The following is a 13270-nucleotide window of genomic DNA, read 5'->3' as shown; positions in this document are numbered from 1 at the left end:
AGGGAGGAAGCTAAGAAGGAGAGGCCCAATAAGCATTTATTATTTATTCAATATACAGTAAATGCTTACTAAGAAGCAAGGTACTGCCATTTCTTGGGATGGGTGATCTAGAACAATTTTGTACTGCACCATTTGCAACCTGTGATTTGAGTCACCTGAGGCACACGAGGCAGTGCCTTCTCAGAGCAGCTTAGCAATTCTAGTCTATAGGAAGTTAGCATGTACCCAAGAAGAAAACTTGGAATCAGCTGTGGTTGAGGATTTGTATTCATTGCTGGAGAAGTGTTATTATAAATCCCTGGGAAAAGACAGTTGAATTGGCAATTATGCATGTATGCCTGGGGTAACTGAACCAAATAAAACAATGAAATTTCTCTGAATAAATGTAAAATGGGGGAACCATTTTTTTTTAACTTTAAGAGAGCATTATGGGGGTTAAATAGCAATGTTTAAATCTCCAGCCTCTTGTATGCTTCTATACACTTTATTATTTTCCTCACCAGTCCTCTTCTTTGAGGTTTATATATTGCTCCTCTTCCTTCGTGCTACTAGAATAGTATATCAAGAATGTAAATGTGATTACACCATAATCCATCTTAACACTTCAACAATGGCATATAAAAAAATCTTTAAGATGGCCCTGCCCACTCCCTAACTTTTATATTTTGCTTATAAAATACCAAATTGCCTGCGTTTCTAAGCAGACACTATATTTTGCACCAGTGTCTTTCCACTTACACCAGCATCTTTATGTTCCTCATTCTCTGGCATATGTGCATGTGGGTGGAGGTGGGGGGGGTGTTTCTATCTCAAGTTATCAGTGATCTAGTTATTCTAATCCTTTAAGAGACCACAGCCCTCATGCCTTTAGTCAATGGTCCCTGATATGACAACCTAACACCAATCACTCTTCACCCAAAACAAGAATAACTAGATTATATGTTATTCTTCTGGAGTCCTAATCCAAGCTTCATAGAAAACATTTGAATAGGTTTGGCTCTTCATGGTGGTTATAAAATCTTTGAGGGCAGGGAGGAATTTACCACACAGTAAATGAAGTTAAAGATTCACAGCTCCTCAATGAATAGGTACCTTCAAAGGTCTCTAGCAATGTGGTCACTTTGCTTTTTATAATGTCTTTGTAGAATCTGTAAAATTAATATGGCTCATCTTATTACTCTCCCCCACTCCCCCATCACACTTAGTGTGTAGCATAAGTGTGGATGCTGGTATTATGAGAATACATATATGGTGAGGGGAGTAGGAAGGTACTTGTAATATCATTTACATGAGATATGTTTACATTGTTACAGACCTGTCTACTCACAGTTAACTTATTTCTAGAGTCCTCAGTTTAGAAATTGCTTTCAGGAATCAGGATGGAGTAGTTCCAGATATATTTATTCATGAACTTTATACTTTATTCAATTATCATTTAATTTATTCAACTATCAACTGTCCTTTCATTGGTCAGGAACCATGCTAGGAACCAGGAGTATAATAATGTACAAGAGACATAACCCCACACTGATGTTACCGACTTCATTTCTAACAATATCTTTTGTTCATTCTGCTCCACATTTATGTACCTTTCTTCCTGTTCTCATTCTAGTGGCATTGTGACAACTTCTGGTGTCCTAAGTATAAGTGCGGATTATGTGTTCACTTTTTGAATGTCGTGTATATCAGTAGTGATGGAAGTCTGTAGATGTGAAGAAGAAAAGATCTTTCAAAAGACTGAATTTTCTTTATCTCTATAGAAAATATTTCAAGTTATTTTCATAAGAAGAGGTGATCAAGGAGTATTCACCCAAATAATATATAGGGAGTAATATTATAGAGGTGCCAGGGGGTAAATAATAGAGTAAATAGTATTTTTTCTGGATTTTATATTTGTGACAATTTCCAATTTTATTAGCTTTGTAATTCACTGTGACTTCTCTTCATTCTAATACTGATGTGCATGCCCAATATTATTTATGATACATATCCTTTATTTTATATAAGATTCAAGGCCCACAGAAAATCTACCCATAGATTACTGAGGTAATTCATTGTTTATACAGCATCTTTCATACAGTTTCCCATCTAGTGCTCTTGCAAATGTGGATTTTGCAACCACATTTTGCAACCGAGTAAGAAATTAAAGTTCAGATATTTAAAGACATTGATCCCCTAGGGTCATTTGAGTGAATTGAGGCTCTTTTCACTCCAAACTATGTACTCTCCCAAGCACAAAATGTTTCCCTAATTACACTATGAAAAAAGACAGATGAATTTTCTGGATTTTGTAGAGCTGGGCTATTTATTTTTTTAAACACATTCTTACATAATAATAAAGTGTTTTTAGACATTATTGCCTTGACTCTCCAACAATATTTCTGACAGTGCATAATGCATACTCTTGTAGAGCGTGTTTGATGAATTGTCTAAGGTAATGGATATGCTTAATTTTGACTAGAATCTTTGTACTTAAAAAAAATCTCCTACAGAATTCTTTCACAAGATAATCATATGCTCCTTGAGAAGCAAAAGAATGTACACCCGAAGAATTTTCAAGCGTTTGCCAGTATGCAATTAGAATTTACCCACAAAACTGCAGTGAATCATTTTTATAATAATTTATGACACTGTATCTTTGTATTTCTAAAGTAAGATTTTAATGTTTTTAACCACTGAGGGAGGAGTAAGGATTAAGTCAGTGAACTGGAAAACCATAAAGCTCATTGTACATCCAATAGTATTTCTTAGACAAGCTTTTTATGAGCAACTTGTTCTAGTAAAATCCAAAGTAAAATGACAGCATACCTGTGGAAAATATTAAACTCTATTTCAATAATTCATAATTCAATAAGATAGTGGTAGTGTAGTTTTTATACTAGTATATGATAAAAGGAGATAAATTTAAAATTACACACACACACACACACATATATATATATATATATATATATATATATATATATATATATATAGTATAGAGACCATGTATTTAAAATATGGAAATTGTAGCATAAAGGGACTTGTTGATCACAAAAACACTAAAAAATGCAATTTGGTATAAAATGTAAATGCCAGAGGAAAAAATAATACAAGTGAATAATTTACCAAGTGAGAAATAAGGTAAATTAACCCAAAGCATATTTTAGTATAACAACTTACTGATAATTTTTATCATATACCAACATTTATTCCTCCAAATACACTATGCTAAAATTAAACAGCAATTATAATCTATGCTTTCTGGTGTTACATGTAATTGCCATAAAACATTAGCAAAAATGAATAGAACTCAAAATTTCAATTAAGTTAATATTCCACGTTTTCCATGATAGATGCAACACTTGTAGTGCATGCTTAGTTTCCATCACACCACGTAAGCAGGGTAAATGAGATGGATTATTAACCCATGGAAAATGCATGATATTATTCGCAGTATGCAGATATTACTTTGACAGAAAAAAATAAAGTTTGTCATCATTAATATTTATCAGCTCCCTTTTACATCTCTAATTCCTTCACTTCTGGTCTGTACTTACAGTGGACTTAACTGCTGTAGTGCAGAGGACTTTCCTCCCTGGAAAGTATGAGCCCTTTATGGCCTTGCCTTTGCTGGGCTAAGGTTACTGCATATTCTACTCACAGTTATTTGTTGAGGCACAAAGCATCAAGAGACACTGTAGAGAACCTCTTGAGTTTATGATGTACTTCCAGCTTTCCAAGGATACCAGGATCAATAACTTCAGCCAGTGTGATAAATCTTCTATTTACCTTTAACCCATTGGCAGGAAGAAACCACATTGACCAGGTGGTTGTTCTTCCCAAGGGAACCAAGGCCTCAGGCTTGGCAGAGCCTATATTAGTAGTGACAAGGAACACATATTCCACAAGGTAATGAAAAGGTATGAAAAGGACAAAAGAGGAGCCAAAACTACCTTCACTCCATGGTCTAGTTCTAAGTCCTCTACATTTGGGGGAAAGGAGAGCGTAGGATCACATATTGGCTATAGGTATAGGGCATGTCTTTCATCCTGAATAAAAGCTCCCTAACCTCACAGGTGTTTCCTGTGCTGTAGGTTTTAGCTAAATCTTTAATAGACTACACCATCATCGTGTATTTAAATGTGGCTTCTGCATCTGATGTGATATTTAACAAGGTCTCTTGCTGATGAGTCAGGCATATTGTAAGTACTCACATTGTGGTGTTGGTGGAGGCAATGCTAGCAGGGAAAACTCATTTTGATCCAGAGTAGGTATAAATTCCTGAAAAGGCAAATTGCTAGAGCTCTAGGTAAAAGACTTGTTGCATCCTTCTACTTGGCACCAAGGTGCTAGCAGTTCTGTTGAGGGATTGTGTAGTATCTATGGCTTAGTGCTAGTCTCTGCTCCTGGCAGATTAGACATCCAACAATCACAATAGCCTGATAAGAGGGAGTTCTTATTGCCTATGCATGTCCTCTCTCCTTGCTAGTACTGTCAGGCCATTTTGCAATCTTTTAAACACTGGGGTGTTAGAAGAGAGAGGTCAGCTGACAATGAGAAAATGATCCTTTCTGCCCATTCTTTATTGAATGCATTCTTTGCATTTTTTGATGCTCTTTGATGTGTAATAATGTGAGAAACCAAAATTCATATGCTTTAGACTCACCCCTATAAACAAATTCACATGCTTCTTTTCCAGGCTGATTTGTTTTTGATATTCTCAATTGTCTAGCCCCTGTTAAATTAGTTACATCTTTAGCTATTGACTAGAAGTGTGGATATGCATTTGAAGTCAACTGCCCTCATGTATAAAGTTGATAACTAGGTCAGCTCCTCTCACATCTCCCCATAGAAGTATATGCCTTCATGATCATCACTTGTAGAGGCACCTCTGAGTGAGTCTTTACAATATCAATAGTTCATGTCAGGTTGCACATATTATATTTTGCTATATTTGTGAACCAGGGAAGATTATCTCTTCCTCCATAAGAAAATCATAAGGAATATTTACAGGAGACTAGTTATATATTGAAGGAAAGATGTAAAATAAATGTATGACATGAAGCAGTCTAAATAGATACCTGTTCTTGTAAATTTTGCCGTCTGGACATTTTTTAGGCCTTATCTTGAATGTGCCATTTCTACCACATGATGTTTCCTGGGTTGAGCCTAACTCTAAATGTATCATTTCAATTTTGTGATGTTTTATTGCTACAGTGCCCTCTCAACACTGATTATTTCATATATCTGAAGACACCCAATTCATAATGGGCAGCTTCCATTGCATAATAATTTTGATGTCTTATGGTCAGGAGCTCATTGCCAATTAGTTTCCAATAGCATACTAGAGGCTGATTTTCAGACATAGGATAGTTCTCTGCCACAGAATGCACAGTTTACTTCAGATTAGTAAAAGTCTAATCTTAAAATCACCTTTTGAATCTTTCCAGAGACTTCACACAGCATCCATTCTCACCATGGATGTCTACACCACCAGCAAACATGCTGAGTCACATGTTTTCAGAGGTAGAAGTTTACCGAAGCTTGATGCTGCTACAGAGTCCTCTATAGTTCTAGACCCTACTCTAAACTGACAAACTTCTACATCATCTAATAAATAAAATGTGATTCGGAAGTGTGGCATATATTGTCTTAAAATTCCAAATGGATATACTCCTGAGTACTGTATCTCGTACTCAACGTGGGGAACAAAGAGGGGTATGAGAAGAATGGAAAATACAATAGCTTGACCATTACTTTAGGGGAGATGTCCTGGAAATTCCCAAATCATTGGACCTAAATGTTTCTTGGGAGTAGTAGACCTTTGAATTTTTCATGAATTCTTTTTGTTTGCAAATTGGGGTATTAGAGCTTATTGAAAGTGCATTAAGAGTGTGTGCCAGGTACCATTAGCAAAAAGCCATCAATATAGCAGAGACTACTAAGTTCAGATAATTTAGTTTCCTGTAGTATATACAGTAACTGAAACACGGAAAGCCTTAGGGTAAAGTAGTGAACGTGAACTCCATTTGACCCTTCTTACTGAGGGAACTGAAAAGACAACAATTGCCAGTTTAATATCTCATAACATGTTTTACATTATTACCAACAAAAATATCACTTCTGGCCTAGCAACCATGAGTAGGGTTATGAATTCTTTGTTTAACTTATACTTATCTGTTGCTGATTTCTTTCAGGGACATACACAAGAGTCGAATGGGGAAATGGTAGGCACCAACACCCTGGAATCCTTTCAATCTTTCATGGGGGCCCAGATTTCTGAATTCATCCTGCAATGCGGTATTGCTTATAACTTCTGATTTACTTTCTTGGCCAGGTTGGGGATCAGGTTTAGAGATCAGGTTTCCTACCATGATAGTTCTTATTCCACAGTCAGGAAAAAGTATGGGAGTTTCGTTTGCTCCTATGACAATCATACACTCTAGAACTAAAGAAATGACTACAGTGTGGGTCCACAAGTCCGTTAGGCTCAGGCAAGGCGAACCTGCAGGAGGACTTCACAACACAGACAGATAAATAGATACATTTTTATCTTGCCAAATAAGCCCCATTTTGTTGTTGTTTATTTGTTTTGAAAGGGAGAGAGAGAAAGAAAGCAAGGAGGGGAGGGGTAAAGAGAGAGGGAGAGAAAGAATACCAAGCAGGCTCCACACTGTCAGTGCAGAGTCTGAGGTGGGGCTTGATCCCAGAACCATGAGATCATGACCTGAGCTGAAATCAAGAGTTGGACACTTAACCGGCTGAGCCACCCAGGTGACCCAAAAAAAGCCCTCTTCTTTATTTTTATTTTTTTCTTTATTTTTTAATTTAAATTCCAGTCGGTTAACATACAGTGTAATATTATTTCAGATGTAGAATTTAGTGATTCATCACTTACATACAACACCCAGTGCTCATCACTACAAATCCTCTTCTTTATTGAAGGACCATGATATCATTTGGATCCCCTGGTACTTCAAGCTCAAGTTCAATAGCATTCACTAGGTTTTACAATTTTCCTTCCTTCAATGTACAGTTCCCTAGTAAAGGCCTATATAAAGTATAGGGGAAGACTTCATATAATTGAGGTGATACTGTAGAGAGCTTCTGTAAAAAGATAAAATGTCCTCTTTAGTCTATGAACTGTCTTAGACTTAGAAACGAGGCAAGGGACCAGAATTTTCCATTGCAGGATCTGACTCTTTTGTTTCTGCTTGTCACTTCTTACTATTTTCAGGAAAATAAATATAATCATGATAAAATACAACTATAAAGTACCATAAGTTAAACTATACTTGTATAGTTCTATAGAGCTCATCTGTTCTAATTATCTCTTTTTGTTTAACAAATTAGTCCAAAACTTACTAGCTTAAAACAAATGTTTAATTTTGCTCACAATACTGTGAGTCAGAAATTCAGAAAGGCTCAGCTCATTGATCTGTCTTTGATTCATGTACCCACCCGGGCCTGAGAAATTTTCAGCTATGATTTTTTTTTTTTTTACTCATATTTCTAGTAATATGGCTCACTAGCTTCTCTTTGTGTCTCTTTCCACATGGCATCTCATTCCTGGCCTTTCTACATAGTTTGGACTTCTCATATCAGAGTTTTCTCCAAGCACACATTTCTACAGTAAATCTTCCAAGAGATAGGAGAACATAAAAGCTGTCTCTTAAGGCCTCAACCTGGAAACTGGCACAAGGAGACATCTATCATATTCTGTTGGTCAAAGATGTCACAGAAACCACCCAGATAGAAGTGGAGATAGTAGGGTAGACACTACCTCTCAGTGGGAGGAGAGCCTGGATCGATCTTTAATATACCACACTATTTTGCCCATGTGAAATCTATGGATTAAGGTACTCTGTTTGCCACTCTAGATCTGCTGTCCCACATTGTAATTATAATCCTAAAATGCTATAATATGGCCTCTGCCAACTTAAAAAATATATAATTTCCATTAATACTAAGGAACCTAGGTCCACGGTGGCATTTTTAAAAGTCAGTTCCAGCCTACATATTATAGCAAACATTGTCATGATCTAAAATTCCAAGGCCTCCTCACCAGTGCATCTCTATTGCCTCAGTGAAGAGTGTATCCTACTGAAGTAGGAGGAATTCTTCACCAGCATATAATAAATCCCTTCTAACATCCCCATCATTTATGTAAGCTTCTGAATTCTTCTTCAATATTTTACTGTGGCAATTTTAGCATTTCACCACATTAACAGCAGGCCACGATTATGTTCACAATTGACAAACCATCCCAGTACTGGGAGTCTTATCACCAGCTCCAAATGTCCTAAGTAAAAAGTTAAACACAAAACATGAATATTTTCTGTCAATGTTTCTCCTTGTCAAGAAGTTTCTCCTTGCCAAGTTTTAAATTTTGCCCACCTGTCCAATTTCAACAAGATCTATTCATTCACATGTTCCTTTGTTTTCCTTCTGGTTTGTAGTAATAGGATCTCTAACTCTTCCCATGTAAGACCCCTCCTTAGAGCAAAAACTCTATCATTCTGTTGTGTGTGCTGAGGCCTGACTAGTTATTGTTCCAGGAGGAAATAAACAGAAGTAGAGGGGGACCTTGACAAAATAAGTATCACCTTCTATTTCTCCAATAAGTGAAGTTAAGTCCTTCACCCTGTCTGGGGGATTAATGAGAATTTGGAGGTTCAAAATTCTCACAATTATCTACTGAGATATCCCAATCACAGATATCTGAATCTTTCTATTTTCCTATTGAAGTCTGTGTAGCTGGAATAAGATGTCTGCAAAAACTATGCATTCAATATTTTTTGCTGCTCAGCCACTCTTAAAATTAAAACTAAAGCCTATTTTTGTCCACAAAATCCTTGAGGTTGCAAGAAATATGAATCTCTTTAGCTCATCCATGGAAGCTTCTAGGTTGCCCAACATGTCTTGAGATTTTAGTTTTAATGGCTTTAATTACTGGGTCACCCAATGCTTTCACCTTCACATGTACCTTATCAGAAGCCTCCACTCATGACATTCTAGAAAAGTGTAATCATTTTGTATGACTGGGTGAATCACCACATCACTTATCACCACATGTGGTCCTTTGGTCATCAGGTAGGTACGTGGACCATGTCCAGAATCCTATGTTATGCACAGTGGGCCTGCTTTTGGTACCAACAGTCAGCCTGGATTCCCTTCCTAAAGCTCAGTTCTAGTTAATGTGTAGCTTACAGGCTATTTGTTTAGAATGTGATTCCAGATAGGAGTGAGAATAAAATGAAAGAAAGTAGCAGAAAAGGCAATACAACGATGCATTATTGGGTTGAGAATCCCTGTGGGGGATCGGTGTTCTAATCCTCTAGAAACCTCTGAGGAGTCCTACAAACGTGTGTCAGCATGGTCTGCTGAGGGAAGGGATGGAGAAGTCATCATCATTTTGTCTCTCTTCTGACTGGTTGGAGGCTTCCCCTAGGCCACCGGCTCTGCTGCACATGGAGGATGCACATGTGTAAGTGTCCAGAGGGCTCCTGTAGACACCCGGAACCACATCATCAGAGATGTTCTCAACAAGCCAGAGAAATGTGGCAACTGCTAAAGTGAGACCCTTTCAGTGTGAAGTATGTCAGAGTCTGTGCAGAAGTGTTTTCTCTGTGACTTGAATTGGAAGTGAGGTGAACAATATCTTAGAGATTGCTTAAGACCCTGCCTGGGAGAAAGTAAAAAAAAGAGATGGAAAATGAAAACAGATAAATTTTACTTTTTTAATGAAAATTTTTTTAATTTAATGTTTATTTTTGAGAGAGAGGTAGAGAGAGAGAGAGAGAGGGAAACAGAGGATCTGAAGCAGGCTCCATGCTGACAGCAGAGGGCCCAATGCAGGGCTCAAACTCATGACCTGTGAGATCATGACATGAGCCGAAATCAGGGCTTAACCAATTCAGCCACCAAATTTTAAACATTAAATAGAAATAACAAAATTTTCCAATGGCTTTAGATGGCCAGTATAGAAGACAGAAGTATTCAAATATTTTCGCTTTTGGAACCATGTGTATGAGAAAGGCTGAACAAACACAAGTTTTGGATTAAAACAGAACAAAACAAGAAAAACATAAACAATTGGAATAGGTTCTACATAAAGTACCTGCCCCAAATGCCCCAATTTCATGCAGGATTCCTACTTAATGATTCACAAGAAGGTAAAATAGGAGCCTAATTTCATCCTCTTTGAAAATTGGTAAGAGTGGCACATAAATTTCAGGGACTTTAAGGAATTTTGCCAAAGAAAGTATTGATGGGAACAAATTTGAAAAACACAGAAAACTTCCAGGCTCATCATCAGAGAATCACTTGCCAGATTAAGCAGCACTGCTTTAGCTAATCCAGAATGAGAACAAAGAGCAGAGCCACTGTGCAAAGTTATCTCCTCAATGCCAGAACAAACCAGGAAGAAGCTCTAATAATCACAAAGTTAAAACTCCCTGCCAAGAAATCTTTCAGATCTAGCTTTCTCCTGTTTCTCCATAGGAGATTTTTTGAAATGGTGAATTTAAGCCTGTGTCAGTTCTTAAAACATTTAGATAGAGAAGTATACGTAGTTCTCTAAATCAAAGTTTCGCTTCCAATTGTAGACAGAAAAAAATATATCCCCCCATAGAGATAAGCAAAGGAAAAAATAACATACACTGAGCATAAAATAGCACAAAACAGTTGTACAACTCCATGGTCTTATAAATCTCTTTTTAAGGTAGAATCAATGTAAGAAAACAAGGCTCATATTTCTAAAAGGAATGCATATGTTTTTGTGTGTGAAAAAATCCAAAAGATTATACAACTACGAAGCTAGTTGAGAGAGAAGAGGAAATCTAGGAATGAGGATAAGTGGCTTGAAATTAAAAGCTATATTTAATAAAGTGTATACCTAAATCCAAAACAGATTGGGTTCTGGAGCCATTTTGAAAATCAAAGCAGATGCTTCTGAAATTAATGGAACATATAAGAAAAGGACAGAGATGAAAAAAGAATACAGAATAGAAGCAAAAGTTCTTTTAAATAAGGATTAAAGATGGAAAATAATCAAGGAATGGGGAAATTATTTTTAATAATGAAAAGAAACTTTAATGAATTAGAGAAATGAGTCTGAATATTAGTGATCAATTTCTTGTCTATCTCAAAGAATGGTTAAAATTATAAAGTAAACAAGAAAAGGCATAAACATTAATTCCTGCAGGTGTCATTACAATGGAAGCAAGTTAACTGCAAATACAAAATTAAAATAAAAATAGTTTCTGCTCTAGGTTTCACCTGTAACAGTAAATAAAAAAATCAAATCAAACAAAAATTTAAGCAATGAGTTTCAGAAGATCCAGCGAAATCCAAAGGATTTTCATTGATTTCAATTTTTAATTTATCTAGGTAAGTAGTAGAAATACATTTTCATGTGAGTAAAAATATAGGAAAGAAAGTGCTCACAGTTTCAGTAACTTTATTCACACACTCACACACACACCTTAAACATCACATCCAATAGTCAGAGGACAATCTAAAGACAGACTCAAAATCTTTTGATGACATCTATAAGTTTATATGCTAATTATATAAATGAATGCATGGAAGTGCCCCAAATCACAGATTTTAAAGCATTGCTTGTCTATTCTTACAGTAAAATAAATGTAGCCATTAATAAATGTTGTAAAAAGTGGTAATGTAAATGTCAAAAGAAAAATGGTTGCTTAATTTTTTTTTCCCTTCTAAGTGCCTACAGGCCTGAATGAAGTATAGTTATTGGCTTTTAGCTCTGCAGGAAAAAGTTTATATACACCTTTTAAAAAACAGAGATGCCAGTATAATTATTATTAGTGAAGCAGATTACAACACAAGCAAATCAGTCTAAATTCTCTAACTTTGGAGAATAATTGTACTTTTCAGAGAAGAAACTTGCTAGAAATACGGAATATTTTCCTTAAATGTCTATCGTTTTAAGGCTCTTTATCTCTTGTTTTTCTGATAATTTAAAGTATATTCTTAGTGGATCTTACTTGTTTCATATCTAGATGAGTTATATTGTGAGGCATTTTTAAGTCTTCAATTCATAGCACATTTTTGAAGAATTACTGCTTAATACGGATCATTTTTTCCAGCACCACTATTACACATTATATAATTTTATCCCTAAGTTCCTGTAAAGATGATCTGCCAAGGTGAATAGATCCTATGTGTCTTGTAAAACATAGCAGCTTCCTTCTGGATATGGTTTGAAAATTCATGAACATATTTGCATTCATTTGAAAATGGAGGCAGCATTCCTAGTTAATAAGAGAACTCACTCTTTCCTTTGCTCTAAAAGGTGAACAAAGCCATGTAATTCTATAAGTCCATACTTCTGATGGAAATCATCACAATTTTAAGTAGGCTTAAGGCATGTCGAAAAGGGATCCTGTATCATTGACCTGTTCTAAAATATATGCTAAGTATTTGATCTCTTGAATAGACTCTGCAATGCCATAGGAGAGTGTTACTTTCCCAAATTTGGTGTTCTATTATAAAGTCATGGGTGTTGTTGAACTTGTCCTTAGAGAGGGTTGGAGGTTTGACACAAGATAGGAGCAAAATGGTGTACAGATCAAGAGCCAATCCAAACATAGGGGAAGTCCATAAAGGACATACATGCCATTGTAAATCACCATGCTTTCTTTCTTAAATCTGTAAGTCACATACAGAAACAAAATGGCATGGTCCTTTGTAAAGGCTGGATTTTCAATATAGCCAACAGAATGACTACATACACTGACTCCTTTCAACAGGTCGCCATCTTTCACAGAGTACAATAATTCAGGGACTCTAATAACTGCTAAATAAAAGCAAGTTTACAACTTGCATTTTGGCACAGACCCAAAGACAAACAGGAATGGGAAAACTTTATAGTGGAAAAAGGGAAAACTTCAAGTATGCCTTGTTTAAAGGCTGTTAGCATGGGAAGGCTGTAGGTGGATTGCCTACAAGCACAGCACCTGATGTGATTGGTTAGGGGTAAATATTTAGCTTTCTTCATTTGGTCCTAAGTTGGAAGGTGGGAGGGAGGTTAGGGAAGCTGTCAGTTACTAACAAGTCCTGCTCATTTGGGGTCAACTACTACATAGGTTATAGACTGGCTTCCTGGAGTGGTTGCTAAAGGTAATAGGTTGACTTCTAGGACTGATTGATACAGATACTAAGTTGGCTTCCTGGACTGGATGCTGCAGATTGTGGGTCAGAATTTTATTTTTATATATGATATGACTATTGTCCATTTGTATCTTCAGTTTCTCAATTT

This window comes from Panthera leo, chromosome A1, assembly GCF_018350215.1.
Source record: "Panthera leo isolate Ple1 chromosome A1, P.leo_Ple1_pat1.1, whole genome shotgun sequence".
Taxonomy (NCBI): domain Eukaryota; kingdom Metazoa; phylum Chordata; class Mammalia; order Carnivora; family Felidae; genus Panthera; species Panthera leo.
Note: the sequence above shows the minus strand (reverse complement) of the source record.